Here is a 7075-nt window from a genome sequence, read left to right on the forward strand (position 1 = left end):
GATACTAATGTGATGAAGCAATGTAGGGAAGAGAAATGAAGCCATCAATGTATTTCTCTCAATGAAATGAAAATTGACCTTAACATGTTTCGCGTGACCTTGAAATGTTTCTATTAAATGTATAACCCAAAGACGATGGGATTTGAATTAGTGTATTTCCATTGATGTAAGTGTGCTAATTTATACAAGATTACAAGGGTCAATCACCCAAAATTAGTCCCTATTTAACTCCTATGATTGAGTAATGAAATCAATTATCCTATCAATTATCCTATGATTGTGTAATGAGATTAATTATCCTAGTCAGAAGATCAATATGAAAACTCATATGGTAAGAGTGTGTGACTATATAACCCAAAAATACACGCATAGTAGATATCAACCAGGAATTCAAGAAAGCAAATATAGCTGACAAGACAAATTCAAATATCAAACTGGAAATATTTTGTGGAGAGCAACAACTGAACTAAAATATTAGGCAAATCAATACCTCTCTCTCTCTCTCTCTCTCTCTCTTTCGCACGCTATAGGCAAAACAGTCCCAAAAAAAAAACCCCAGTAGAGACAAACGATGAGTAATAGATTTAAGTAAGGGAGAATGTTCTCTGTGCTGGGGGCGCAGGCTGCGCCTAGACACATGGGGGCGGGCGCAATGACCATCCTGCCCCCTCCCCTTTTGTGGCAGGCCCATGTGTCTGGGTGCAGCCTGCGCTGCAACACAGAGAACATGAGCCTTTTAAGTGATTATAGAATCATATTGTATAATGATTACAAAAAGTTTTACTTTGCTTTCTTCTAATTCCTTGCAACCAAATGGAGAATCAGTTTACTCCCAAGTCCTAATGAGGTTACAAACTGGCCCAACTGGGCTAGGTTCTTGAAAACCCATGTCCAGCCCGATGTTCTTAGTGAAAGGATAAGAGTTAAGGAAGAAGATAAGATAACAAGCAATAGCTTTGGATAAGAGTTCACCGCACTTTGGAGTTCACGGTGTTGGTGTATTTATATTGTATGTGATGTACACCGTTACATTTGAATTTGAAATTCAAATAACAAATAAAAGATGAGTTTGAATGCTAAACAAATTCCTATACACAAGGAGATGAAGAGAAGAGATAAGGAGAGGATAAGTCATTAGCACTCTATGTGGGATAAGGCTTGACTCGATCAACATGCAAACCGTTGATTGGATTTGAATTTGAATTCTCCTTGTTTTCCTTAATACTTAGGGCTCAGCCCAGGCCAAGCCCGACCTAGCAATCCCAAACCTAACCCAGCTCACAGACTAAAAGCCCAATTCATGCTCTGAATTTTTCTGAATGGATTCGGATTTATAGGGTCCAAACTTGCACCCTTAGGCTATACCATTCTTTCCCCCACCGAGATATCCATGAACCCATGAGAAAAAGAACTTAAAATGCTCCATTATAAATTATTCTGATGCAGATACAACATTCAATTCTCTGCAGGCCCAACTTTATATCATTTTAATGATATAAAAGGGTAGTCCAGTTAGTATTTTCTAATGAATTATTGGCTGAAGATGAATCCTACATGAGGGCCAATTGACTTGACAGATCAGTCTTCAGATTAAGGGTTCAGTCCCAAAAGGGCAACAAGATAGACAAGGTCCATTAATGGCCTCAGCCAGCCTATACGAACTTCCTTTCTCAGTTTTAACTATCATATGAAGGTTGTTAAACAAATCCATCACCCAAGTATTGAACAAAATGGAAATTGGAAAGAGAATGAAATAATAGGGGAAAAGGAAATTGTTGGATGTTGGATCTCATTTATTGATTGAAACCCATTGTATTATAATTTCCAAACACCAAAAGATTCTCATTCTTCTACGACATTTCTTTACAGTATTTGGGAATTGAAGTGAGAACTACAAACTAACACACCTGAAGAAGTCTAAACCTAATTAAACAGCACCTAAGACAACAAATTAATTCAAAATAAAAAGACACAAACGTGGAGAGAAAGAGAGCACCTGAGTGGTAGGATTAAGAATGCAAGAGACATAATATTAAGGCCCCGTTTGTTTAGAGGGGAAGGTGGGGTGGGATTGTAGGGAAAGTGGGATCCACATGTTGGTGGAGTTTTGTTGGGGATGGAACTGTTAAAGGTAAATTTGAGATAAAGTTACTTTTTTAATGAATAGTAACCAAAGTCCCACCTTAAGGACTTTGGATAATAAAGGGGTGGGATTTTGAGGTTCCACATCAGCAGACAAAACAATTATTAATGTCTCCTGGGCTTTTGTACGTTCACCACCCCAAATTAACCAAACAAGATAAGGGTGGAATTTTGAAGTGTCATATCAGCATTTTTCCACTCCAATTCTCCCACCCCACCTAAGTCCCCTCTAAACATTCAGGGCCTAAGGGTGAGGGTTCTTTGAGTGACCAAGTGACTGTAGAGAACGCAGCAATGAGGAGTGACAAAAAAGTTGATTTCATATATATGGAGTAGATAGATCATTTCATGTGAGAAAAGGAGAGAGATAGAGTTTATCAAAAAAAAAAGAGAGAGATAGAGAGAGAAGGTGCTAATGTACACACTACTAGTTGGCTCAGAGAATCTTTTCCTCAATATTACAATGTTAATTAATCATTTTTTGCCATGTCTAGCGTTTACTCTATTATGTCCAAAGGAAGGATCGATCTTTTAAATGTGTGTTATAGGGATTGGTATATTGTTAGGTATCAAAAGTTCCAAAACTAATGAAACGTGCAACGTCAAATATTCTAGTTTATCTCATAGTAGACTAGTCCAATATAATGTTCATATTCTAGATTAGATCCTACCAGGCACACAACAAGTATTATGGTGTGAATGTGAATGGCCAAGGATCCGAGCTTTCCAATATGATAATGAATCCATGTGATGAACCAAGTTTGGCTCAACCCAATCCTCGAAGGACACGTCGCAGGTTGGCTCAGGCCAATCCAATCTACGAGCAAAAAGACAAACCGAGCCGATGTGGACGAGCGATGTATATAATTGACCCAAAGTCCCAATGACCAAGCTAGCGACAAAACAGATCCCACCACGACTAAACCAAGTCGGTCGCTAGACCAGGTGGAAGTCGGACAGGATAATTTAGACCGGACTTAGGATTCGGAATGCAAGAGCACCTGGGGTTAACTAACTTAACCCCAACCCAGGACCGATTAAAGTCACACTTTCAGCATGATCCCAAACCCGACAGGAGTCAAGCCCTAGGGAAGACACCTAGGATTACATGACACCCAAGTTATCATCTACAAGCACATCGTTCTAGTACCAGTCCAGCAACTCGAACCTATAAATAGAAGCAACTATTCCAGGTATGGGGGTCTCTCATTTTCCAACTTTTTAGACTTGAGTACTTTATCTCTTGCAGATATCTGACTTAGGCATCGAAACCTACTAATCGATTCAGGTCGGCGCTCCTTTGTCTTCTGTTTCAATCCTCTGCAGTACCACTCGATCAGGTTGGATATTAGGTCGGATTTTGCGGCAACACCATGTAATTTTTTTGAGGGAGATAGATCTATATGTTGCCTGTTTATATTAATATCTTATACTTAGAATCAATGACAGATAACAAAACAGTATATTTAATGACAGAGAAGTGACCCCACATATTTAACGAGAAGAGACAAGAGAGACAGGAGAGAGATTGTGAAAGGGAAGTACACACTAACAAGGTGTGTATTTCATTTTTCTATTTTTCTATTTTTCTATTTTTCAATTCAATTAATCATGAATTTTTATTTTTTTACTTACATTGGTTTTTAATTTGATCAAAAAACAAAATTTTGAAGAGAATTGAAAACCTTCAAAATAAATGGTTAAATTCTCATGATCGATCCTAATTGATGACATATTCTGACAAAATAAATTCTCAGGTGACCCTATTTTGTCATGGATGAAATAAGAGTATAAGACCTAAAAGAAATTAATGGACCCCAATGATCCAATCATTCAAAGGTGTTGGCCCCAATTCTGGTGTACTAGTTCAACTTTTGTAGGGATCTTTATCACCTCTAGTTTGCTGACCGGCCCAGTTCCCCAGTTCCTCTAACAAAGAGGGGCTGAAATGACCTCTCTACCCATGCCCAAACACCCTACCCGGGTGGGGTCCACCATCCCCCTATTAGAGGAACTGGGGAACTGGGCCGGTCAGCAAACTGGAGGTGATAATTTTCCCTTTTGTAGGGTCCCGGGCGGTGCCGATTAGAAACAAACCTAATTTTCAGTAATTGCACAAAAAGTGGTCACTCCCAAGAAGGGATTGAGGTATCGGTATCGGTCTTGGTCAACACAGATTTAATACCGATTCGGATCGACCCATATTGGCACGGATGGGTTAATTTTATTTATTTTTTTATTAAAAAAATGAATTTTTTTTATTTATTTTATGATTTTACCTTTGATTCGGTATTGATTCTTGATTCAAGATCAGCCAAGTATTGGTATCGACCTCGATCGATACTGATCCAATTCAGGTAATCCGATACCGATACCGATACCTCATGCCATGCTGCTGAGACTTTTATGTTGTCACCCTTGGGATTTTACCAATACACATTGCTCAAACATGCAAGGGAGTTCATTAATTTTTCTAGTAGACCCAATGCGTGTATGGGCTTTTCTAAATACAAAACCCTATCTTAATTACCATTAGAGGTAGTAAACGATCGATTTGGTCTGGTTTCGATGTAGGAATGAGAGACCGAAATCTAACCATTAAATAATTTTGATTGTCGGTTGGTTTTGGTTCGATACGGTTTCGATTTAATTCGTTTTTTCAATATCGGATTATTATAGATTTTGATTGGTTTATTTTCGGACTTGAACCACAATGAAAGTTTACATCCATAATCTGTAGTGATGAAAGATACGATAAAAATAATTTAAATCATCTTACCCAAATCAAACATATAAACAAAAAGGAACGGGAAAATTGATTTGATGTGTTCATGTTATAATCGGAGCAAAAGGGATACGTTGTAAAGGGAAGATAACTAATATTGAAATCAATGGATAAATACAGATTGTAGGAAAATTAATATTACAAATCCAATAATTGTTTATCATTGTAAGAGAAAAATAACTAATACTGAAATCAATTGATAACTAATCAGTGAAAAGGTAACTAATATTGAAATCATAAAATGAATCTTACTATCAAATCATTTATTTAAATATCTAATTAATTTGTATAATGAACAAGGAAATCAATGGAAGCATTGTTATAAATCAATTTCCATATTCATAACCTCATACTCGTTGACCAAAAATATTCTCACTAATATTGAAATCAATGGATAATCAATTCAAATATTCATAACCTCTGCACAATGAAATTTTTTTATCGGTTTTTGTTCGGTTCGACTTTGGTTTAGATATCGATTGGTTCGATGCGGTCCAATTTTCAGCCGATCTTATCATACCTCAACCCAATACAAATTCGATAAGGATCGGTTTGGTTTGATCCAAGTTTTCGGTCTGTTTTATCAGTTTATACTAGGTTTTGACACCCCTAATTATGGGTGTCAAAAATTCAACTGGAACTGACCAATTAACCCAAAATCAGATTGACCGATTAGTAAATGGTCCGGTGTCGGACCTAGCCTGATTAACATTTGGTCAGAATCGGCATTTGGGAGTAGCCCTATGGGTGTCTGATCGGGACTTGTACCAACCATTTATATAGCGGTTATAGCTTATTAACCTGGTTATGGTCTGATTAGCCCATTTTGTAGACCGATTAACCCAACTAGCCCATTTATAATCCAATTATGGACTGGTAACTGACCAACCAACAATGGGTAACAGTGCAAGGCTTTAAATTGGTAGGGACCGCTAAGGCCCGATCGAAACCAACCGGGCCCAACCAATTGATATCCCTATTCTTAACTATGTAAAGGTAATACAAACCCCAATCAGAAAGAGTTTCTAGTAAAGGTATTAATTGGTTCGATTTCAATTAATCATTTCGGTTCAAAGTATGAAGGGTAGAAACCAATATCGAATTGTTTATTTAACGCTTCCAATATCTCAAATCGAAATCAAATAATAAATGGCTCCAATCCAATTAAGTGGTTTTAATTAAATTTTTGTTTTATAGAATTAGGTTTCGGTTATTGTTTTGGGTTCGAGTTAGTAGCTAGTTTTAGCCAGCCAATTTTTTAAGTTCAATATAGAAATCTTGATGCTGCTGGGCTTGAACCACGGCATCTGGGCCCAAATTGTGACTTAAGAAATAAAAACATAATTTACATGGTATAAATCATCTACAAAACATAATTTACATGAGACTTAGAGAGTGTGTATAGAATGCCGGACTACATAGATTTTTAAAAAAAAAAATCGATTTAGTATGTACAACCAGTGCAATAACGTATCGATTCAAATTGGTTTTAATTGGTTCAAAACCAACAGTTCAAATGATTTTCCTTCTTAAAATCAAAACCGAACCATTTAATAAACAACTTTGTTTATTAAAACCAAACTGAATAGATTAATAAATGATTTATCAATTTTGGTTCAATCGATTTGATTTTGGATTGAAATTCACACCCTTGGTTTGGGACTAAACCAACCCAAGCCGGGGGAGAACCCCACCAAGACTGTTGCTAAAAGATCGAATCTAACACTCATGGTTTTAGTGCGCGATCGGATCGGGTATCGGTCACTTGCAAAACCAATACGGTATTGGAACGATCAGCCATATCGAACAAATTTACCCCTGAATCTCCTATAATAATGATTTTTTCACCATTTTACCCCTTGGTCGTACTGTGTCGCCGATATGGTATTGACACAATGTTGGGATCAATTACATGCAAAAGGATCTTTATCCCCTCCAGTTCCCTGCCCGACCCAGTTCCCCAGTGCCTCTACCAAGGGGGTGCAATGACCACCCTACGCCTGCCTAGCCCAATTCCCCAGTGCCTCCAACAAGGGGGCGCAATGACCACCCTACCCCTGCCCGAACACTCTGCCCAGATGGGGTCCACCCCCCACCCCCTAATAGAGGCATTGAGGAACTATCCTGGGCAAGGAACTAGAGGAGACA

This window comes from Telopea speciosissima, chromosome 1, assembly GCF_018873765.1.
Source record: "Telopea speciosissima isolate NSW1024214 ecotype Mountain lineage chromosome 1, Tspe_v1, whole genome shotgun sequence".
Taxonomy (NCBI): domain Eukaryota; kingdom Viridiplantae; phylum Streptophyta; class Magnoliopsida; order Proteales; family Proteaceae; genus Telopea; species Telopea speciosissima.